Consider the following 25,386-nt stretch of genomic DNA (forward strand, 5'->3'; position numbering starts at 1 on the left):
GGTTTGAATCCAGACTTTGTTCATTACTACCAATGTAATCTTGGAAAAGTTAACAGTTGTGAGTCAGAATGTCCTCATCTGTAAATTAGAACATAAGATCTAATTTTATAGATGAAAGGATAAGTCTAAAAGTGTTTTGTAAACTTAGAAAGGGTTTAAAGATTTAAAGTGTCACTTTTTTATGATCACAAAATAAATGCTATTCTTCAGTGATGTAACTTTGTCCTGGCTTTCCTAAAAGCCTGAACATGTGTATCTTAAGGGATTGGACTTTGCCTCTGTACTAGCTGCATCACAATTGTAGTAACTATGGGCTGAGAGAAGTGGACTGCTTGTTATGTATTGAGAAAGTGTGAAAAGAGGGTTATACATTCTGGGTTCAGGAGATGGCAGGCAGAATAAAACCCCTAATCCTCCCTTTCACCCCTCCAAAACCCCTTTTATTTATTCAAACTTAACATTTGAGGCTTGTATCTGGCTTGGCTTTCCCCCCTCTTCCTTGTATACTAGTATAACAAGGATTTGTTGACTTGGTGAAAAGCATTATTCTCCTTTCCATTTCCAAGGACTAGTTGTGCTTCTCCACTAGACAGATATTCAAAACAGTGAGTTGAAAGGGGGTAAGTTCATACCAAAGAATCATATATGGTCAGAATTTAGAGAGGACCCTGGAAGTCAGGTCCATTTTGTACAGATTGGGCAGTTGAAACCTAGGCAAGAAAAGAGATTAGACCATATTTACAAAGCTCATCATGGCACATTCAGATTGGAAATCAAGGGCTTCAACTCTCTGGTCAGTACTTTCCAGTTCAGATGTTCTGTGATCTTCATGATTTTGACCCTTTCTACTACTATACATTGGGAAAAATAGAATCTGAAATCCCAGCTCTGAGTTAAGTGGGAATATGTGCCCTCCCTTCCCCTTTGATTTTTTAGGGGCCTGGCAGATGAAGGGACTATGATTACCACATGAAATAGTTTCATACCACTCTTCATCAAAATTGCATTTCTGAATTCTGCTAATTAGTTCTGTGTTGTTGGCTTTCTGTCTGTGCATATGTGCCCATTGATCTTACAAGAAGTCCACCTGCTTTCTGAGTAATCCATTCGATTATTTTTTGAGATACCAAAAGTATCTTGAACTTCCTGCTTATATTCTGGCTTGCTTGCCACCATGGTACTTAGGTTTTAATTGGCAATTAGACGTGCATAATTGTTCATGTATGATATCAAAAGAATCTGTTAAGAATTGTACATATTGCATCTTTATTTTCATGGTAGTTGTGTGTGAAGAATTTTTGGGATATGAGTGTTGTTTAGATTGTAAATCTTTTCATTGTAATTTCATTTGCATTTAATTTCAAAGAACTGGCTGCATAAGATATATGCTTTTAGAACAACAGCATATCAATGATAAAGAAGGCATGTATTTGTACTGTGAAGTCTTATTTTTTTTTAAAAATATTTTATTGATTTTTTACAGAGAGGAAGGGAGAGAGATAGAGAGTTAGAAACATTGATGAGAGAGAAACATTGATCAGCTGCCTCTTGCACACCCCCTACTGGGGATGTGCCCGCAACCAAGGTACCTGCCCTTGACTGGAATCGAACCTGGGACCCTTCAGTCCGCAGGCTGACACTCTATCCACTGAGCCAAACCGGTCAGGGCTGAAGTCTTATTTTTTACATTCATTATGTGTTACTTTTCTGATTTCATTTGGCTTTTCATTTTGAGGAGTTATTATAGACTAGAGGCCCAGTGCATTAAATTTGTACACTGGGGGGAGAGTGTCCCTCAGCCCAGTCTGACATTCCTCTCAAAATCTGGGACTGCTGGCTCCCAACCACTTGCCTGCCTTCCTGCCTGATTGCCCCTAACAGCTTCTGCCTGCCAGCCTGATCACCCACTAACCACTCCATTGCCAGCCTGATCAATGACTAACTGCTCCTCTCCCGGCCTAATCGCCTCCAACTGCCCTTGCCTGCTGGCCTCGTCACCCTCAACTGCCCTCCTCTGCCAGCCATCTTGTGGCGGCCATCTTGTGACCACATGCGGGTGGCCATCTTGTGCGAGGGTGTGACGGTCAATTTGCATATTACCTCTTTATTATATAGGATGGTTCTAAGGTGGAGTTAGAGCACAAGGAGTACAGACACAATGGAGAATGAATAATGAAAGAGGAATGGGCATTTTCCTCAACTGTTAGAGTAAGCTGAGGGCTCAAGAAGGAGTTCTCAGGAATAGAAAGAAGAGGACTATGGAGAGAAGCTTCCAGGATCTTCTTTTCTTATACTGGACTGCTGTGTTCATTCAGGGAAGGCAGTAAAGGAAAAGGAGGCCTTTTCTTTTTCTTTTTCTTTCTTTCTTTTTTTTTTTTTTTCTAGTGGAAGGGAAGTAATATCTCCTGTATTTAAAACTTATATTCTTTTAGTTTTTCATTTTAGGTTTGATATATCTTTTTGGTTCTTGCTCTTCCACTGCAAAAAGGAAGTATCCAAATGTGGCTAATATTTATATGTGTATTACGTGTTGTTGAGTCAGCTGCAACTCCTAACAACTCTGAATGAGTTATGTCCACAATGTCCTGTCATCAACAACTCTGCTAAACTCCTGTAAATTCATGCTATGGCTTCTTTTATGGAGTCAGTCCATTTTATATTTGGTCTTCCTCTTTTCTTGCTGCCTTCTATTTTCCCCAGCATTATTGTCTTTTCCAAAGAACTCTGAATCTTGAATCCTGTAAAATTCCACAATTAGATTCAACAACACAAATACATGACTGACAAATAAGAACTCTGCCTTCTCATGACCTGCCAGAAGTAGGACAGCTTAAGTTTTGTCATTTCTGCTTCCAGTTATGTTTTAGGTTTAACTTGCTCTAGGGCCTACACTTATTCATCTTTCTGGCAGTCCAGGGTATCCCAAGAGCTCTCTTCTAACATCATATTTTACATTATTTTCTGATGTCACCCTATGTTCATTTGTCTAGTGTGTATGTAGGATTCTAAAGAGTACAGTTTCTTCTCAATTATGGTAGTCCCTGAAAAGGAAGTAGTCATTACCTCTAGGTTATCTAGATATGAGAATTTAGTTTGGTATTGTGCTAAGGGAACATCTATCTAGAAATTAATTGCTTTAAGATCAGTAAAGAGAGTTCTATTAGTATTTTAATTTAATCTTCATATAAGATTGTAGGAGAGCTATTTAAAATATTTTGTAAATAAAATTATCAAACACCTTAGATATACTATAATGATTAAATAATTGTGTCTTATAATCGCAGATGCTTTTAATTTAGCTTGAATTACTGAATGTAAAATAGTTCAGATAACAAAACCCAAGGGTAAAATCTATCTATATTTTATAATTCAGACAGTTGAGGTGAGTCTTTCTTATTATGTTTGTTTGAGTCTATGGTGCTGGATTTTAACCAGAAATTAGATGAAGGTTTGTATGTGGACTCCACATTCTAGCAAACCAAGATAATGTTAGACCTAGATTTCCTCATCCATATAATGGTCATAATAAAGGCTGCCTCAGTAGCCACCACATGAATGCACAAGACAACATTTTACATTTTTAGGGGGGAAATAAGGATAATGAATGGGTTTTTCATGAAATACAATTTATTCAGTTAAATTTATATTCTGAGTTTGTCTTTTATAGAAAACACTGACCATTATGTTTTATTTGGTAAAACATTGAACAGATTTGATTCTTCCATTTGGGGGGAGAGAGGGTGAATATTGGATTAAAGAGGAGTCATGACTTTTCTGATATAATACATCAATGGTAAAAATGGTGTTTTATACATGTGGCATAAAATGTCCAGTTTTATTAGTCAACAAATATGTATGTGTCAGTCATTATGACCTCAGGTATGTAGGGACTTCCTTATTTTCCTTTTAATTTTTTTGTAAAAAGAAAAAGAAGAAGAAATTCAACTCAGAATATCAGATAAAATCTTTTTATAAAAAATATTATTATAAAGATACTTTTTATATCATCTGAAAGCATATAGTTCCCATATGTTTGTCAATTTATTGATAGACCATTATATTTAAAATTCTAGTATTTAAAAGAAAAGGACATCTTCTTGGAATTTATTGTAATTTTTTATGAAATATCAATTCAAATTTATTTTTTTCTATTTTACTAGTGTGATGGAAGCTGGATTTCAAGCTGTAAGTTGATAATTAGACTGCAAGGTAAGCCTTGAGTCTTGAGGAACAAAAGTAATCAAACCAGTCTATCAAATCACTTTTAAAGTAGGAAACTCTGCCATGTATTTGGCTAGTTGAATATCTTATGGGTATTAAAAAAGTTTATATACCTTATATCAGCATTCTAAAATTTGTTCTATTATGCTTGAACTAGAGGCCTGGTGCACAGATTTGTGCACCGGTGGGGTCCCTCGGCCTGGCCTGCAGGGATCGGGCTGAAACTGGCTCTCCAATATCCCCCAAGGGATCCCAGATTGCAAGAGGGCAGTTCTCAGGTGACACACCCCAGGAACAGGATCCTTCCTCTCTGGTTCCTGGTGTGTCACCCGAGAACCGCAGTTGCCAAGTCACTACAGCTCAGCAGCTCCTGTTTTGAGAGTCTGCCCCCAGTTGGTCATTGCATGTCCTAGCTACCAGTCAGATGGTCCAATGGTAGGACAGTTGCTTAGGCTTTTATATATATAGATGTTTTCCAAGACCAACCTATTTTAATTATTGCAAAGTTATTATGTATGCATAATGTGCTCTGACATTCTAATAAAACAACCCAGTGAGGTAGGTGGGAATCTTAATGCCCATTTTATGGAAGAAATTGAAACTCAAGGACATAAATTAATTGGGCTCGGGTTCTATTGCTAAAATGTGATAGAGCAAGGATCTGAACCTAGCATATAGCCATCTCCCTATAAATATTTGTTTTATGATTATATGAAATTCTGCTCACCAATTATTGCCTCTACTCTCTGAGGTAAACGTTCAACAAAACAGAGACTGGAAGGCTATTCAGATGAAGTGTCTATATTTTCAGAGGGCCTTCAGCGGCGCCCAAGTTCAGAAAAAGCAAAGACAACTGAAATTCTGACACCTTCAGAAAATACTTGTGTAACATTTAACATTAGATAATTTGTATTTGAGTAAGAAAGGTGGAGTAAGATGGAATAACCAGTTCTTCTCTGTATCAGTATTTATTTATCTTGCTCTTCTGAAGTCTGGGCCAACATCCTATTTATTCTGAATAGCCCTGTAATGTTTCTCAATTTGAGGACAGCAGATTTGGCACAGATAGATAGATTTCCTGAGATATCACATTGAAGGCTACACTGACAAACTTGTGTACTGTCAAACTTGTAAAAGTTTCTTACAACCCTTCAAATCTGTGACATTTGCTTAGGATCATCTGATTTATTTTATTTTATTGTTCATAGTATTATAGATGTTTCCCATTTCCAGCCCTCCCTTACCCCCCTTCACCCAGCCTCCCCCACCCCAGGTCTTCACCACAATATTGACCATGTCCAGAGCCTATATACTGTATATAAGTATATAAGTTCTTTGGTTTATTTCTCCTCATCCCCCCACCCCCACAACGATGTATGTCAGTCTGTTCTATGCCTCCATGCTTCAGGTCTTATTTTGCTAGTCAATTCGTTTTATTCATTAGATTCCACAACTAAGTGAGATCATATAATATGTGTCTTTCTCAGATTGGCCTATTTCACTTAGCATGATAGTCTCCAGGTCCACCCATGCTGTCCCAAAGGGTAGGAGATCCATCTTTTTTACAACTGCATTGTATTTCATTGTGTAAATGTCCCACAGCATTTTTCATCCATTCATCCATTGATGGGCACTTGGACTATTTCCAGGTCTTACCCCAGAAATTGACCCATACCATTATGGTCAATTAATAGGATCATCTTATTTAAGTCTTTGTTTCTGATACCATCTCTGTTGCCTTTGTAACTAATAGAACAAGGCTGAAAGCTGACACACTAGGTGTGTGTTCTGAGGTTCCTGCCCCACCACCCTTTGACCTATAATCTCAGGGTGTGATTAACACCTCATTGTATACTGGGGAGAAATGAGGCTCAGAATGACTAAGGAACTTTCCTAGATTCACACAGCTAGTTATTGACAGAGTAAATACCAATTTTGAATTTGTAGAATAGGTGGTCTTATCTCTGGTATTTTAGTTTATTGTGAAAGTTTTAGAAAGGGTAATAAGAAGTAGCACTTAAAATATAATTGTTCCAATTAGTGACTGAAGATCTAGTTGAAGTTAGTTATTGTCACCTAGGAGCACTTTGCGGATAACTTTTCCATAGTCCTTTTCAGTAATACTTTCCTGTTTTATCATTTGCTTGGGTCTATTGATCTATGGCAATGTTTTATGAACTTTTCTCATTCCAAATAAACCTCACCTTCACAATTTTTGATTCTCTGCACACCACCTATAATGCTTTGTACTTACATTTTTCTTCATATTCTCTTGACTTTTGCACTTGTAACTTTATTTTTTAAAATCTTCCAGAATTCCCTCCTCTATTAAAAAAATTATGGAAAATGTCAAAAACACACAAAATTGGAACAACATAATATACCCCCATGTACCCATCCTAGCTTCAACAATTATCAAATCTTGAAATTCTTATTTTATTTATTCCCACCTCACCTTTTTTTCCCCTTGCTGCAGTGTTTTTTGTTTGTTTGTTTGTTTATTTTAAAATTTTTTATTGATTTCAGAGAGGAAGGGAGAGGGAGAGAGAGATAGAAACATCAATGATGAGAGAGAATCATTGATCTGCTGCCTCTTGCACATCCCACACTGGGGACTGAGCCCATAACCTTGGCATGTGCCCTTGACTGGAATCGAACCTGGGACCCTTCAGTCAGCAGGAGCCAAACCAGCCAGGGCTGCTGCAGTGTTTTAAACCTAATTCCATACACATTTCATCAGGGAACACTTCAGAGTATATCTTTAATAGGTAAGGACTTTCTCTTTTTAACAGAACCATAAATTATCATCACACCTAAAAAAATAATAATATCTAAGTATTATCTAATACTCAGTCTATGAAAATCCATACTGTTTAAAAAATATTTTTATTGATTTCAGAAAGAGGAAAGGAGAGGGAGAGAGAGATAGAAACATCAATTATGAGAGAGAGTCATTGATCGGCTTCCTCATGCATGCCCCACACTGGGGATTGAGCCCCCAACTTGGGCACATGCCCCGACTGGTTCATAGGTTGATACTCAACCACTGAGCACACCAGCTTGGCAAAAACCAATACTTTTAAAATGCTGATTGAAATAAATGCATAACTACTAAAACAATAGTTTACTGTAGTGCCAACCTTAACTCATCTAATCATCTCATTAGTAGTATATATTTCACAGTTGGGGAAACATTACTCTGGGCCTTATAGCTATTGAATAAGATGAAATTCCTTTCCATACTCTGAGTCCTATTTTCCTCATCTGCAAAACATGATAGACGTGTGGGATAAGAATAGATGATCTTTAAGGCCCCTGTCAGCACATAGAACATAAAATCCTTCTAAGTTGTGATTTACTTTACTTCAGCTGTGAAAGGCCTGTTGGACATCACCCATAGAAGGTAGTTTGGAAAAATACAGGTGATTACTAGAATTATGGTGGTGATCAGATTGTAATGGATATAAATGTTGAAGCACTGTATTTTACATATGAAACTAATATAATATTGTATACCAACAATACTTAAATTAATAAAAAATGAAAAATACTAGTGACTAACTTTGTTCCTTCCTGACTTGTCTTCTAGAAGGTAATAAGTTATAGCTTTTGCTCAGAATTAGAATTGGCTTGCTTTCCCCTTCTCCACCTACCCTCTCAAACAACAGGCAGCACCCATAAGAATGTATTCCTAAATACTGCTATTGTCAATATGAAAATATATTTGTGTCCCAATTATCTATCCATTGGGCTAGTTTGGCCACACGGATAGTTTCTTTGCTCTTAGTTTTTTATTAGGCCCATTCCTTACCCTTCTTAGAACTTTTATGTCACCCAGCCCTGAGAATGGGAAATGGATATCATCATAGCTCACTTTATTGTCTCTCATCTTTCCTTCACTTGCTTTGCAGCAGAGGCTCTCATCCCTAAAAACTTGGTAATTGTATTGAGTTAAAAATGCTTGAATCAAATATAATGTTTTTAGGTATCTCCCAATTGCTTCTCAGCCTTTAAAAGATAAACATTCTCAGCCCAGCTGGCATAGTTCAGCAGTTGAGCATCGACCTATGAACCAGGAGGTAACAGTTCAATTCCTGGTCAGGGCACATGCCCGGGTTGCAAGCTCAATCACCAATGTGGGGAGTGCAGGAGGCAGTTGATCAATTATTCTCTCTCATGATTGATGTTTCTATCTCTCTTTTATCTTCCATCCTCTCTGAAATTATATATATATATATATATATATATATATATATATATATATATACACACACACACAAAGAGAAGTGCTATAATTAATCCAAGGAAAAGAAGAGATGTCAACAGAACTTTCCTTCCTCTTGCAACTGCTGGGATGGAAACAATTAACCTAAGATTATGTTTATTAGCAAAATTCAGAGCTGATTTTTTTCCTTCTCAATGTGGAGTAAGAGTACAAGCTTAAGTTTCTGACTTTCTGGTGGCACCAAAAAGTAAAGTAAGCAAAGTAAGGAAACCATAAAGATCAACCCAAACAACAGAGCTGTATTTATTTTCTTCTTTGAGGATGATTTCTGACTAGTAACTGGTGAGAAAGGTAAGGGAAATATAATTTTTTTTGTAATCTAAAATATGTGGACAGCACATATGATCTCTGCTAATTGACCTCACAGGGTTTTTATGGAATCTAAATCTATTTTCAAGTGCATTGAATGTATGTAGAGGAGAAAGACCAATCTGCATAGGGTATGAAAATTGGTCCAAGAATTAACACATTTTCAAAGTTCCATAAAGTAACCTAGCAGGGTGGGAATAGTGAGGAAGTAGTCAAAATTATTTTATAAAAGAAAGGGATGAGAAAGTGGGAAACTGGGCCATCCATGCATTGAAAATAAACCTTGAAAGAGATAAAAAAAAATCCTTAGAAATCCTTGACTTCTTAAAAGTGATAAGTGTTTGTTGTGTGTTTTTTCCTAACAATTGTAGAGCTCAGAGAGTTCTCTTTTCTATTGCAAAACATTGAAAGGATGTAGAAATAATTGTAAGTAGCTTAGCTCTGGTTGTGGTCAGAACTTTTGTACTGTACCTTAAGGATTCATTTAGAGTTATATAATATGTGCCTATACCAAATACTCCATGGATTATGGAATGGAATAGCATTATAAGTACTAAATGGATTACAAGTATTAGAGTTTTTAAAACTAGTTTTGTTTAAAAAATAAATGAAATGTTTGTGGTCAGGTACCTCAAAAAAGGCAATGAGGACTTTCAGAAACTCAAATTTTAAGTGCTGTACTGAGATACTGATATGGGCTTATGACTATGGAGAAACAGTATGGAAGAGCCACTATCCCCTCCCTGTAAGTCAGATTGAAAAAGTATGGAAATCCCAATTAACATCTCAAAAAAGTAATTGTCAACATTTTAGCTTGCTAATAACTTGAGATGTTAACTCCTTTACCTCTTACATTTGGAATGTCTATTTGAGGTGGGCTGTGGTTCTAACAGTTTATATACACTGAGTGGCCAGATTATTATGATCTCTGAACGCATAATAATCTGTCCATTCAGTGTATATCCTATATAATAAAAGGCTAATATGCAAATTGTTCCCTCAACCAGGAGTTCGACCAGCAGACAGGCTGGCCAACCGCCCATGTCCCCTACCCCTGGCCAGGTTGGCCAGACCCCCCACCCATGCACGAATTCATGCACTGGGCCCCCCACCCATGCACGAATTCATATGTGTATACACACACCCACACCCACACCCACACACACACATATATATATGTATATGTATATATATATGTATATATATATATGTGTATATATATATATATATATATATATATATACACATACATATACTGAGTGACCAGATTATTATGCGTTCAGAGATCATAATAATCTGGCCACTCAGCGTAATTTGCTTTTGTTTGCATAGGAAACTAGTGTATGTTTTTTTTTTGTAAATATCAGCTCAGGTTTTCAACTAAAACTTTATGTGTTTAAGTTTCACATGAAGAGGCAAAATAAGAGAAAATATACTTTCAAAAATAGAATGAAGAAACAAAATAATTAAAGAAAAATATTTGCGATTTCCAAGAAACACCTGGGGGTTTATGTTTATTACACAGAACAATTTTCTGTCATCTGGTTGCCAAATCACAGGAGCTAGGAGACTAAGAATGAACATATTTCAAAACATGACCCTTTTTCCACAAGAAAAATGGTTGTACTCCCATGTCAGCAATATGACTGCAGACCATGAAATCATCATGGCAATCTAAAATATGGGTATTTTAGAATATCTTGTTAGAGCAGTCTTTTAATTCACTAGAGGCCCGGTGCATGAAAATTCATGCACTGAAGGGGGACTTCCTTAGCCTGGCCTGCCCCCTCTCACAGTCCGGGAGCCCTCAGGGGAGGGAGGAGACCCACCGATCAGAGGAAAGTGACACCCTCATCACACCTCTACTGCTGCCACTGCTGGAAGTGCAAGCCGCGGGCAGCCCTGGTTACCTGAGCCTCTGGCAGCCCTGGGCAGCTGGGCAGCTGCCATCCGAGGCTTTCCTGCACCTCAGGCCAGCCCTGGGTTGCTGGGGGGCTGAGGGTGGGTCCAGCCACACCGCGTTCCTGCCACCCCACCGGCAGGGCTGAAAAGACTAGGGGACTCCAATAGGGCTGAGGGGACTGGGCACTGCTATCTTGTGGCTATAGGCCCCACCATCTTTGTGAAAGTGTGATGGCCAATTTGCGTATTCCCTCTTTATTAAATAGGATGCCCTCAGTGGTACTTCCCTACATTTTCTTTTTCCCTTTGATTATTGGTGCTAAGAGTGGTGACAACCATGCCCCCATTTAGTTCCATTGTGTGGTTGACAAACTTAGTTCTCTGTTCATTGAACCCAGCCCTAACTTCCTTAGCAGTATATCCATCTTCTGCTGTATCTGTGAATGAGCTGCCATTTTGAATGTGTACATGGAAAATAAGACCAGAGAACTGTGTTTGTAAATTAAATGAGTAAGTGCCTCAGGAGCTACAGTTTAAACACTTGCTATTTCTCTCACTTAATGAAACTTCTCTTTGAATAAACAACACAGACCACACCCATAAAGGTAGAAAGACAAGCTGACAAGCATTCTCTTCCTGATACTTAGCCAAGTTGGGATAACATGGTCTCAGTCTCAGAGGTCATGTTTTCAGCAAAATGACAACGAGCGACATAGGATTTTATTTTACAGAGTTTGGTTTTTGGAGCTGGTATGCTGAGAGCCTGTAGAGATGTCTCTTCTCAGACAGATATAGTAAAGGTTTGCTGGGGGAGACTGCAGAGTCCTTCTTCTGTAGTTATCTCCTCCTTATAACACCAAGCTGTGTAACTCTTATTTTCATTCTTACATTTGTTCCCTCTCTGGGCAAAGAATGATAGATTTTCATATGAGGCATATTGTCTTTTTATAGCTTTATTAATATAAAATTTACATACCATAAAGTCACCTTTTTAAAGTGTACAATTCAGTATTTTTGGTATATTCACAGAGTCATGCAACCATTGCCAAAATAAATTTTAGAATATTTTCAGAACCCTAAAAAAAAGCCATGTACCCATTAGCAATCTCATCCCATTTTCCTCCATGCCCTCTAGCCCTAGGCAATCTCTATAGATTTGTGTATTCTGGACATTTCAGATAAATTGAATCAAGGAATATGTGGCCTTTTGCATCTGTCTTCTTTAACTTGGCATAGTGCTTTCAAGGTTTATCCACATTGTAGCATGTATCACTTTTTATGGCTAAATAATATTCCATTTCCTGAGTGGACTACATTTGTTTATCCACTAATCGGTTATTGGACATTTGGATTGTTCCCACTATTCTTTTGTGTACCGGTTTTGTGTGGAAATATGTTTTCATTTCTCGTGGTTATATAAATAGGAATAGAATTTCTGGGACATATGGTTATTCTATGTTTAACCTTTTGAGGAAATGCCAGACATTTCTAAAGCAATTGTGTCATTTTACATTGCTACCAGAAATATATGAGATTTTCAGTTTTTCCTCATCCTAAGCAACACTTGTTATTGTCCCTTTTAGTTGTGTGTGTGTGTGTGTGTGTGTGTGTGTGTGTGTGTGTGTGTGTATGTGCATAGCAATCCTAGTGGATGTAAAGTGGTATCTCCTTAGGCTTTTGAACTGCATTTCCTTTGGTGGGTAATGATATTGAATCGCTTTTCAGTACTTAATTGGCAGTTTTTATATCTTCTTTGAAGAAATGTCTATTCAGATCCTTTGTTCATTTTTAATTGGGTTATTTGTCTTTTCATTATTGAGTTGTAATATTTTAAATGTATTTTGGAGATGTTTTTGTCTTTCTAACGATAATACTCTGCATTTATATGATGTTTTCTAGGGAGCATTTGTTTAGTTCTACTGGCATTACATATTTTAGCTGCATCAGCTGCTTTGCCTGCTATCAATGCCAGCAGAAATCTGAGTGACCTTGGCTTTCCTGCTGAGAATGCAGTCCAAGAACAGAAATTTATCATAAATGTATCAGAAATTTACCATTTAAGCCCCACCTCCACTCTTATCAGGGACAAGAGAATCTGTATCTGAAGGTCTGTTATTTTTTATGTTATTTTGTGTTTTTACTTTAGCTTGGTTGGGTTTGGGACTTTTTCTTTTTGTTTTGCCTTATGCAGACTTGAGCAGGGACAAGGGAATAAGCACACATGAAATTGTGTAAACTTCAAGTAAATTTTATTTAAATCAACATATTCATGTTGGTATGTGTGATGGGTCATTGGCTGAGGAAATACCTCATTTTAGCTCTGAGATACTTAGAATTACCAATAGGACTTACCCAAAAGTATGTGTGCTTTATGTGTGGATTCAATGTACTTTATGTGAAATGACAGACATGAATCATAGCCCCTTCTTTGTTTTAGCAATTTATTTATTTATTTTTAATTTTTTCCCCACTGACCTCCTCCACTCCACAAGGCCTTCACCACACTATTGTCTGGGTCCATGAGTTATGCATAGATTCATATAAGTTCTTTGGTTACCCTCCTTCCCTCTAGGATTCCATTCTCCTGCCCAGTTCCCATCAAGCAATCAACAAAATGTTCTCTGTATCTATAAATCTGTTTCTGTTCTGTTTATTCATTTTGTATGTAGATTTAATTGTTTGTTTTTTTTAAATATATATATATATATATATATATATATATATATATATATATAATTGATTTTTTACAGAGACGAAGGGAGAGGGAGAGAGACAGTTAGAAACATTGATGAGAGAGAAACATCAATCAGCTGCCTCCTGCACACCCCCTACTGGGGATGTGCCCACAACCAAGGTACATGCCCTTGACTGGAATCGGACCTGGGACCCTTGAGTCCGCAGGCCGATGCTCTATCCACTGAGTCAAACCAGTTAAGGCTGTAGATTTAATTGTTGATAGATATGTATTTATTGCCATTTCATTGTTCATATTTTTTATCTTCTTCATGTAGAAGACCCTTCAACATTTCATATAATACTGGTTTGGTAGTAATGGACTCCTTTAGCTTTTTCTTGTCTGGAAAGCTCTTTATATCTCCATTGAGTCTATATGATAGCTTTGCAGGATAGAGTAATCTTGGTTGTAAGTCCTTGCTTTTCATCACTTTGGATATTTCTTGCCATACCCTTCTGGCCTGCAAGGTTTCTGTTGAGAAATGAGCTGATAGCCTTATGGGAGCTCTGTTGTAGGTAACTAACTGCTTTTCTCTTACTACTTTTAAGATTATTTGTTTGACTTTAACCTTTTGTATTTTAATGATGGTGTGTCTTGGTGTGGGCCTCTTTGAGTTCCTCTAGTTTGGGACTCTCTTCACTTCGTGGACTTGTATGTCTGTTTCCTTCACCAAATTAAAGAAGCTTTCTGTCATTATTTTTTCAAATAGGTTTTCAATTTCTTGCTCTGTCTCTTCTCCTTCTGGTACCCCTATGATGGAAATGTTGGTTCATTTAAAATTGTCCCATAGGCCCCTTACACTATCCTCATTTTTTTTTATTCTTTTTTTTTCTGCTATTCTGATTGGGTGTTTTCTACTTTCTTATATTCAAAATTGCTTATTTGATTCTTAACTTCATCTACTCTACTGTTGATTCCCTGTTAATTATTCTTCATTTCAGTTAGTGTATCCTTCACTTTTGACTGGTTCTTTTTTATGCTTTTGAGGTCTTCACTAAGTTCCCTGTGCATCCTTATAACCAGTGTTTTGAATTCTGCATTTAGTAGATCGCTTGTCTCCATTTTGTTTTATTCTTTTTCTGGAGTTTTGTCCTGTTCTTTCATTTGGGACATGCTTCTTTGTCTCCTAATTTTGGCTGCCTCACTATGTTAGTTTCTATGTATTAGGTCAAGCTGCTACATCTCCTAGGTTTGGTAGCATGACCTAATATAGTAGGTGTCCTGCAGGTTCCAGTAGCACAGCCTCCCTGATCACCCCAGGTGGGCACTCAAGGTGCATCTCCCATGTGGGCTGTACACCCTTCTTTTGTAATTGAGTCTTGATTGCTCTTGGTCAATGGGATGGATTTACTCAGGCTGATCAGCTGCAAGGACTGGCTATGACCACTGACTACCAACCTCCAACCACCTTGGAAAACCAGCTGTGTAGGGCCCCACCACCCAGAGCAAGACTTACTTCAGCAGGGCTCTGGTACACACTGAGTCCACCCTATGAGTCTGTCACTTGTGGAATTGGTTGGGTGGTGGTGCTTTGACATGGTCTGAAGCTGTCCACTGGGTGCACTGGCTCTGGAGCCTCCCAAGCAGTGCAGCTAAGGTTAGCCACCACCTGTGTTCTGACTGATGCGACCTAGCATGAGCTACAAAGTGATCTGCATATGGCTGCTTCTTGTGTTGGGTTTGGAGATGCCCAAGCAAAGGCAAGCTGTAAACCAAGGCTGGCTGCTGCCAATGCTGGCCTGGGGCCACTTAGCAAGAGGTACAGGCTTGCTGAGGCCAGATGCTGCTTATTTGAGAAATTTTAAGAAAATCTGAAGTCTGAGCCAAGACAGGCCATTACTATGGTAAATCCACTGGAAACAGCTTGGGTGGACAATAATTTGGGTGGGGCAGGGTCTCAGGGAATCACCAGGGTAGGGCAAACAGTGCAAGCCAATTTATGGAGTCTCAGATTTGATGCCCATGTGCTGACTCTGTGAGTGGAGAGCTCATCAAAGGAACAATGGCCTCTGCCAGCACTTCTGTCTGGGAGAAAGTTGCCCCTTTAGCTCTCTCCCTGATGCAAACCAATCCAGTTCCTCCCTGTATGTCTCTGGTACCTTTCAAGCTGCTGCCCCTGAACTGGAGCTCAGAGGGAGTGAGTCCAACTAAGTCTATGCACAGGCCCTTTAAGAGGACTGCCTGGGACTCCAGCAGCCTCAGCCTCCCTCCGCAATCCATGCTGGTTTTTATAGCAAGAAGTTATGGGGGATTCTCTTCCTGGCACTGGAACCCTGAGCTGGGTGGCCCTGTGTGAAACCTGGACCCCTTGCTCTTCAGGGGGGACCTCCACAACTGAGATATACCTCCTGACTTTTATCTGCCACATGTGGATGTGGGACTAGCCCTTCTGAGCCTCCACCCCCCTCTCCTGCCAGTTTCCATGTGGCTTCTTTAATTTTGTAGTTGTAGAACTTTCCCTACAGCTAGATTTCAGGTGGTTCTGAATGATGGTTGTTTTGTAGTTTAGTTGTAATTTTGTTGTGGTTGTTAGAGGAGGAGTGTACTGTGTTTACCTACACTGCCATCTTGACCAGAAGTCTGTTTTAGCAATTTATATTGGCAATTTAATCCTATATAATGAAAGCCTAATAGGCAAATTGTCCCCTCAACCAGAGATCCGCTGGGAGTCTGACCACTCAACCAGTTACTATGATGTGCACTGACCACCAGGGGGCAGACGGTCCAACTGATAGATTAGCTTGCTGTGGGCGCTGGTGGGCTGGACTGGAAAGTGAGGTGTGAGGTGAGAGCCCTCAGGAAGCTCCCAGGGTTTGGCCCGAGCCCCAGGCAGAGGCAGGCGGGGGTGGGAGCCAGGAGGGACCGCGTGGCACAGTAGGCTGCTACGCGTGATCGGAGAGCTGTGGACTGCACAGCCCTCCACAGCCTGTGGCATTCTCAGTGCGCAATTTATAATCTTCAGAGCTGCTTCATTTTATTTTTTAAGTTTCACAAAGTACTCCAGGAGAGTGAGTAGCACCATTACGGGGGTATAGGCCAGAGTGGAGTGGGGCTGAGTCAGAGAAACTGAGTCCAAAACTTGAAAGAATGTGAGGGGCAGAGGGTGACAGCTATGCTGGGTCCTAGAAAAGCTGCTGGGTGGGGACAGCCGAGGATCCTGGTGCCTCTCCCATGGGACAGGCTCCACATCCCTCCCTCTTCCTCCCCATGATCCGTCACCCCAGCTCTCCTCTGAGGCCCCGCCTGGGCTTGCAGTGCACAGCTCCGCACCACTGCGTGGCCCACACAGCCCCACTCGCATTGCCTCAACCGCCCCACCTCACCTCTCCCCTCCCCGCACAGCCACACCCCACCCTGCACAGCCTTTGGGGAGCTCCGCCCCTGGAGGAGAAAGAGGGAGGCTGCAGACAGGAGGTTGCAGGTGGAGGGGGCAGAGCAGAGCCCACCAAGTTAAATGGAGGGGAGGGAGGGAGAGACCCCACAGGACTGGGGACAGAGATGGGCGGGGAAGGAGGGCCATGCTGAAGCATCACCCTTGGTTGAAGTAGAAATCCTGACCCCATTTTACAGACCCCAGCAGAGTGTGTGTGTGTTGGGGGAGGCGAAGACAAAAGGGGTGTGAGGGGACTGGATGGATGGAGAGCAGTGACGTTTGATTCATGTCCTATTTATTTTTATTTTTGTTAATATATTTTTATTGATTTCAGAGAGGAAGGTAGAGTGAGAGAGAGATAGAGACATCAATGATGAGAGAGAATCAATCTGCTGCCTCCCGCACACCCCCTACTGGGGATTGAGCCCACAACCCAGGAATGTGCCCTTGACTGGAATTGAACCCAGGACCCTTCTAGTCCACAGGCCGTGGCTCTATCCACTGAGCAAAACCATCTAGGGTGATCCATGGCCTATTTAAAACCACTGCAGTAGGCTGAGCAGGGGTCTTACCATGATGGTGTTACCTGATAATGAGGGTGTCTCTCCTTATGTTGGGGTAATTGGAACTGCAACAAAGTAAAGACACACCCATGGAGCCTGCAAAGGGTTTCTACACACATGATGCAATTTACTTTATGTGGCAGCTGAAGAGGGTGAGAAGAGTGTTGGAAGGACATGAGGTCTCCAAGACCAGGGGCTGGAGGGAAAGTGCGTGCTGAGCATTACACGCCATGAGTTACAGTCTCTATATATAAAAGCCTAATATGCTAAGTGTCTGACCAAGTGGTCAACCAACCAGTCGCTATGATGTACACTAACCAGCAGGGGACAGATGATCTGACCTGTAGGTTAGCTTGCTGCTTGGGTATGGCTAATTGGGACTGGGCAAGAAGGGGCTGGACATGCCCTGGAGCCCTCCTGTGGTCCCTCCCACAGTCCCTCCCTGGTCACCGGCCCCTATCAACCCTGATCGGAACTGGACAAGATGGCCCTGATTGGCTCCAATCGCCGGCCAGGTGGAGGGACCCCACCCATGCAGGGATTTTGTGCACCAGGCCTCTAGTAATAAAATAACCCAACATGGAAAATCATGGAATTCAATGTAAGAAGAACAAGGTTTTTGGTTCCCCCCTCCCCCTATTACTTGGTTGTGTGCCCTTGTACATGTTACTTTGCTTCTCTGAGCCTCCATTTCTTAATTGGTGAAGTATATAAAAATCCACCTTCTCAATGTATTATAAGGATTAAATGAGATGATGCATATAAAGCATATAGGTCATATAAGTGCTTAATAAGCTAACTATGTTTCTATTTGAGGATAGGCACAAGTGGGTTTATTAACAGAAAACTATACATTAATGGTATAGTTTAATCTGGGAGTCCATAGATGGAATGGGCTGGTAAATTTAAAGGAATTTTGAGTTTTATTTTCTTCTTTATCTAGGTAGCTATTGATAGTTTCTTCTCCTGGTTACCTGATTTTTTTTAATAGACTATACTAATAATAATATCTTACAGTTACAGACTATTGTGTGTCTTTGCAAGTATTTATTGCCCAGTATTTCACTGTATGCTCATGCAGTCAGTATCAGTTCCATTTTTCAGATGAGACAACTGAGGCCAAGAGACATTTAGCGAGTTGTCTAAATTCACAACAATAGTTCAGTGACAGAGTCCAAACCAGAGCTCAGTTCTGATTTCCCAATATAGCTCTTTTTGTCCCCTTCATATCTGTTGGGATGCCTATAACATTGTCATTGAATATCTTAAATATTCCATGTGGTACTGGTGAACATCTTAACCTTCAGTAGAACACTGGAATCTGTGAAAAGGACTGGACTGCAGAAAATTGGGTGTGCAGACCCCACTTTTAGGGCTGGAATTCTATTGAAGCTATTTGCCATGCTGCATTGTATTACTTCACGAGAGTGTTGAGAGATCAAAATAGACACTTGGGATGAAGGAAAGACAGTAAACTTGGGTAAAGAATGAGATAGGTGATTGTCTTTGTTTAATGTCTAGCAACCAGTCTTTGGAATGTTATTTCAAAAAACTTTGTATAATGCAGAAGACACTGTTAGATTTCCAACACTAACTTCATAAATCTTCAATTCTTTGTAGTCCTAGGCACATGAAAGAAAATGTATGTGCTTCATGTTTCTATGTAGCTAACAAACTAAGAATATTTAATCTGGTTATAGTTCCCCACTAGCTCTTGCCTGAGATCTCTCTCTCTCTCTCTCTCTCTCTCTCTCTCTCTCTCTCTCTCTCCCACCCCCACCTCTACTTCCCACCTTCCCTCCTCGTTCTTTTTGGTTACAAATAGGTTTGCTTTTATTCAGATGTCCTCCGTGCAAACATTTGTATATTTTCATCTCTTATTTCAGCCCCTTGCAAAACAAAATGACAGCACCCAGGAGATTAGAAAAGTTGGATTCATTCCTTCAGTGAGTAGTGCCAAAGGTCATCAGTTTGCTTCTCTTTCTTCCAGTTGGCACATGACCCTGATATTAAAGACAGTGTGGCCATTTTATTGGTCTTTTTTTTTTTTTTTGCTTTTCCTCAGCCACCACTCAGCAGTCCTCACACATATTTGTCAGAGCCTACTTCCCCAACTCCACAGAAAATATTAATCCATTTTAAGCAGATGGCTGTCTATCTTTTTCCTAAAGATCTTCAAGGGGGAAAAAGATGTCTCCAGAGAAAATTTAGTGCATTCCAGCCCTGAAAGAATTTTTTTTTCTAAATGCTGAACAAAAAACTCTCTCCTTCCATTTGCTTTTTATTATGTTTACAAGGGAGATGTATAACACACAAATAAATACTATATTGTATACAATAATGACTAAGAACTAGTAATATGTTTTGTCAAAAATATACAGATCTTTGGGTTTGTTTACTATAAACCACTCAACTATGGTTTTAGAAAAGTTATGAATATTAATTTTGTAATAATTTTACCCCACAATTTTGAAATTTATAAAATTGCTTTTAAAGTGTTACTATTATTCTGGCCAAGGGATGGAGGTGTCAAACCATTGTTGTTGGTGCCAATTCAATGCCAGCAGGAATCCCCAGTTTGAGTTGTGGTGAAGGGGGAGACTTTATTGAGTGCAAACAATTGAATCATGACACATCTCAGTTGTGGATCAGCATGGCTGTGGAACTGTTCAACTGCAATACAACTTGAGCTATAGAACAGCACAGCGGTTAGATCAATAGTATTACAGCTCAATCTACACTAATAAAAGAGAAAGATGCTAATTGGCCATACCTCCACTATGCCCACAGCCAATCAGGAGTGATATGCAAATTAACCCAACAAAGATGGCGGGTAAATTTGCATATGCAGACAGGGCAGGCAGCACTGCCTGAGGGGTCCAGGCCACGATGGGGGACCGGCAGGCTGAGTGGGCAGTGCCAGATGCCGCCTGCCCAGGGTCTGTGCCCAGATCGGGGACCCAGGCAGGCGGGGGTGGCCAGTTTCTCCGGGATCATTGTCTGCCCCCATGCTGCCTGCAGACACCTGTGGAGCAGGCCCAGGTTGAACATTTTAATGAAAATGGGATGCCTGTGCCCCGCCCCACCGCACCCAGTCCCTGGCGAGAAGAGTGAAGTGGGCAGTTAGAAGTCACCGGGGCTCGGAAGGGACTGGGAGCAACCTGCAGGTGAGCTACCAGGAAGAGGTGCTGAACCATGGGGACGCTTAGGGTTGGCTGATGGAGGAGCGCAAACGTGCAGACAAGGCAGCTCTCTCAGGCGCTGACCTCGAAAAGTGCATTGACAGCTTGATGGACAAAATCGCCTTTCTGAAGAAGGTGCATGAAGAGGAGATCGCCGAGCTGCAGGTGCAGATCCAGTATGCTCAGATCTCCATGGATATGGATGTGTTGACCTCTCTGCCGCGCTCAAGGACATCCACGCCCAGTACAAGAAGCTGGCTGCCAAGAACATGCAGAATGCCAAAGAATGGTACAAGAGCCGCTTTACCGTGCTGACCAAGAGTGCTGCCAAGAACACCTACGCGGTGCACGCAGCCAAGGATGAGGTGTCCAAGAGCAGCCGCCTGCTCAAGGCCAAGACCCTGGAGATCGAAGCAAGCTGGGGCATGAAGAGCTGGGAAAGCAGTTGCAAGAGCTGGAGGATAAGCAGAACGCCGACGTTAGTGCTATGCAGGACACAATCAACAAATTAGAAAATGAGTTGAGAACTACAGAGTGAAATGGCACGATATTTAAAAGAATACCAGGACCTCCTCAATGTGAAGATGGCTTTGGACATTGACATTGTAGCTTACAGGAAACTCTTGGATGGTGAGGAGACCTGGCTCAGTTTCACCAGCGTGGGAAGCATAGCCAGCGGCTACTCCCAGAGTTCCCAGGTCTTTGGTCAACCTGCCTACAGTGGTTTACAGATTAGTTCCTACTTGATGTCCAATCGCTCCTTACCTTCTTAATACACAAGCCATGTCCAGGAGGAGCAGATCGAGGTGGAGGAGACCATTGAGGCTGCAAAAGCCGAGGAAGCTAAGGATGAACCCCCCTCTGAAGGAGAAGCTGAAGAGGAGGAGAAGGAAGTGGCTGAGGAAGGAGAGGAAGAGGAATAAGATGCTACGGAAGAATTTGAGGATGCAAAGGAGGAAGAAGGAGGTGAAGGTGAAGGAGAAGATGCCCAAGAAGCTGAGGATGAGAAGAAAGATGAAGGTGCTGGGGAGGAGCAAGCAACCAAGAAGAAAGATTGAGCCCCCCTTTCCTTAATTATTTCAGGAATAATCCTCCTGAAACCAGGTCAACCCCATCACCAACCAAGCAGTTGAGTTCCTGATACTATATGAATTAAGAAGTCAATATATATAACATTCTGAGGTGACTCAGGTTGGACATTAAATGTTGTGCTACGACTTTTCTCCTTATGCAGAGGATCTGTTTGCTTGCAGAGTGGCTTCCTGGCTTGCTGCCAGCCTGTGCATGGTCCATGCTTATGAGTTCAGGATCTATTACAATGTGAATAATTCAGGTGTTTATAATAAAAACACATGAATACATGAATTCACTAATGTTAATGTTCAACTTCATGGAAAAAATAGTTCTTTGAATCTTTTGTGGTTAGAAATTAAAGACCTCAAATCATGTGCAATCAACAGTCAGGAAACGTTCAAAGAACTGGGGAACCATTCCCAAATCAGGAAGGGAAGTCACAGGGTGTATATTATTGCTACGAATACAATATTTCCTACTACTTACAACATATACAATGTAATGTATTAGAAGCCTTCCTATCGCATGAAGTATGTATTCTCATAGAGTAATACTGGTAGATATGTTATAATTATGGCAGTATGTCATATCCTATCTATATTAATAAAAAGGTAATATGCTAATTAGACCATGAGACCTTCCAGATGACCTTCCGGACAAAGCCATGGTGGTGGGGCTGAGGCAGAGGTGGATAGGGGTGATTAGGCCAGGAAGGGAGGGCAGTTGGGGGTGATCAGGCTGGCGGGGGGGGGCAGTTGGGGGCAAGCAGGCCAGCAGGCAGAGTGGTCAGGGGAGATCAAGCAGGCAGGCAGGTGAGCGGTTAGGAGACAGCAGTCCCAGATTTTGAGGGGGTTGACCAACTGCTGGTTTAGGCCCTATCTTACAGGGGTCCCAGATTGGAGAGGATGCAGGCTGGGCTGAGGGACACCCCCCCCCCGGCCGTGCACAAATGTCATGCACCGGGCCACTAGTTGTAATATAGCAAGGCTGTGAGGTGGCCCAGGCATGAGCAGGCCACCTAGAGTGAGGTGGCTTGAGTGCAAGGCCACCCTGGTGTTGCAGCTCAACCCCTTCTGATGAGACTGCTCTGCTATAATCCACCAAGACAAGATAGCTCCACTCTGATCCAGTGAGACAGCTTTGGTGGGATAGCTCCAGCTGGGGATACAGTCTTCTGGGAAAAGGGAAAGTGAGATCTGCAAACCAAAGGGAAGCTGACTTATGTAGAGAGAAGTCCCCAACCCTGGTTCCTGCTTGGTTCATTCTCATACAAATAAGGACTCCAAATCCCCACAATTTTATTAGTCCAAAAAGCACTGCCCTGATTGATCAGAGTGAAGATGCTCTGATTGGTTTGGTAGGTAAGGATGCTAATGATGATATAGCTGCACAATTCTGTTTGGATATAGAAAGTCTCTGTCCTATTGATCAAAATAAGATTTCAGAAATTCCTTAATAAGGGTTGGCTAAGCTGGAAAAAACACAGTGCCTGCAGGCAGTCCAGTACAGGAGGCAGCCTTCTCCCAGAAATGCAGCTTGAGTGAAAGGGCCCTCTTCAGCAAGTGACTGCTAGGCTTTGTTTAGAAATTTGATCCAAATCAGCCACCAAAAGTCTTTCTTGGTAGGTGCCTTCATTTTGTTGGTCAACAGTTGGTGTTTTTAAATATATAACATGAATATTCAAAGTACTTTTTTTGCTGAATCTAAAGATATCATCTTTGTCCAACTATTCCCATGTTGGTCTTTCTGATGCTGGGACTCAACTTAAAAGCCTACTCTTCAAAGGGGCCTTCCCTGACCACTCTATTTCCAGCTGGTTCTCTCATCAACCCCTACCATCCTGTTTATTTCCTTTGAAACATCTATTCCGTTTTCTCATTATAAATTTGTTTTTTTCATTGCTTATTATCCATCTTCCCAATTAGATTGTCAACTTTATGAGAGCAACCATGATCTTTGTTCACTGCTGTGTACATTTCCAGCATGATCAAAGTGCTTGGCACATAGAAAATGCTCAGTAAATATCTGTCGAATGAATAATTCATAAGGAAGAGCTCATATTATCTATTTTCATTGATAGGTCTAAGCCAGAAATTCTCTACCTTGGTCCCATGAGAGAATCATTAATAGAACTTTAAAACAATGTCAAGGCCAACCCAATCTACTCATTCATAATCTCCAGGTTGAAACTTGAGCACCATAAATGTTCCTTTTACTCTTAATGCATATCTAGGGCTAAGAACCACTTATTAAACAGTGTAAAATCAATGTACTGGCTGGCTGACTTTAGACAAGTCACTTTATTTCTATCTGCCTCCAGTTTCCTCATCTATAAAGTAGAAATGATAATGGATCACAATGTTGGTTTTTTGGTATTTTGTTTGACACATAGTAGGCACTCACTGAGTATTAGTATCAGTCAATCAATCAGAATAAATTCTCTTCTTCTTACAATCAATCAATCTTCAAGACATTTTATAAATGAGGAAACTGATCTCAGAGAGGTTAGTTTACACAACTAGTAAGTGGCTAAGCCTAGATTTAGCATCAGGAGTTAGGGGAGAAGTGGTGTGAGAAAAAAAAGCAGTCTCTATGAAGTTTTCCCTTTTATTACCCTGTGCAGTAGAGTAGAAACGATTGTTAAAGACATAGTCTAATTTTATAGGATTCCTGAATAGGAGAATGTGAAGAGTACAGTTCACAGCTATGGAAGTAAGTGTCAGCATATGAATGCACGACTTGTCTTGGGGTTTATACTACTATTTGAACCCTTTTGCTAACCATGTCTTCATCTTACTTGTTTGAAGTATCCACCCCCCCCCTCACATGGGAATGCATTTCCAATTTTTTAATTTAAGTAAAGATCAGATTCTGTTAAAATTTACTTTTCTTAAAACTTTTTTAGTATCATATTTTAAAAAGCTGTAGTGATAAATGTATGCACATTCACACACATGATGTCTCTTTTCTTATTCTGATCTTGATGTTTCTTTGCTGTGCAAATGTGGTGGACTCTTTGGGGTAAAGACACAATATACTTACCAACTCAAGTAGTAAGTTTCCTCATTTTTGTCCCTGACTATTTTGTCTGATTATTAGAACTGGCATTTTCAGAGTCTTGGTTATTAGGAAGGAGAACGTGATATTTTCTCCATAGGAAGACAGTGCTTGATTGTGTGTTGTAAAGGCAAACTTGTAAACTCAACTCTAAGTAGATAGAGTGACCTTGACTTTATCTATTTCTGCTATTGTTCACAAGGTCCTCATGAAGGGATGGACACTTTAAACATTTCCATATACTTTGTGGTCAACTACATAAAACTGAAAGTGCTGCTTCTGTCATGAGTGCTTTAAAACCTGTAGGTAATCAAAAATAAGTATGCCAATGCCTAGCCATGGAAATTCTGATTCATTCAGTCTGGCATGATGGCCAGGAATTTATATTTTTAAAATTTACTGAGTAATTTTGATATACAGCTACAATTGAAAACCTGTGGCTGAGCTTGTTCACTCTCCCACCCCCAGCAATAATTACCTAAAGTGGCATTTAAGTTTGGTCCTGAAGAATAGATAAAGATTTGAATATGCAAAGATAAGTAGAAAATGAAGACTTTCCACATGGAGGGAATTTATAAGAAAAACTTGCAAAAACGTGATAGCAGTTAAAACTTGGATTTCTTTTTCCCAAGGAGAGAAGTGGAAAATTTTGATTTGCATCTCTCAGATGATTAGTGATTTTAAGA

General features: G+C 40.5%; 1 protein-coding gene and 1 pseudogene across 3 annotated transcripts in view; both read left to right on the plus strand.

Annotated features, from left to right (window-relative positions):
• AR (androgen receptor) overlaps positions 1-25,386 on the plus strand; it is a gene marked incomplete at both ends in the record, with an annotated part of 321,271 nt that overhangs the window by 27,346 nt on the left and 268,539 nt on the right. The gene's annotated exons all lie outside the window — the stretch shown is intronic.
• On the plus strand, positions 17,401-21,627 carry LOC307095999 (neurofilament light polypeptide-like; annotated as a pseudogene). The gene is made up of 2 exons: positions 17,401-17,442; positions 20,483-21,627. The product of its transcript is annotated as a neurofilament light polypeptide-like (transcript).

The sequence above is a fragment of the Cnephaeus nilssonii genome, assembly GCF_951640355.1.
Source record: "Cnephaeus nilssonii genome assembly, chromosome: X".
NCBI classification, from domain to species: domain Eukaryota; kingdom Metazoa; phylum Chordata; class Mammalia; order Chiroptera; family Vespertilionidae; genus Cnephaeus; species Cnephaeus nilssonii.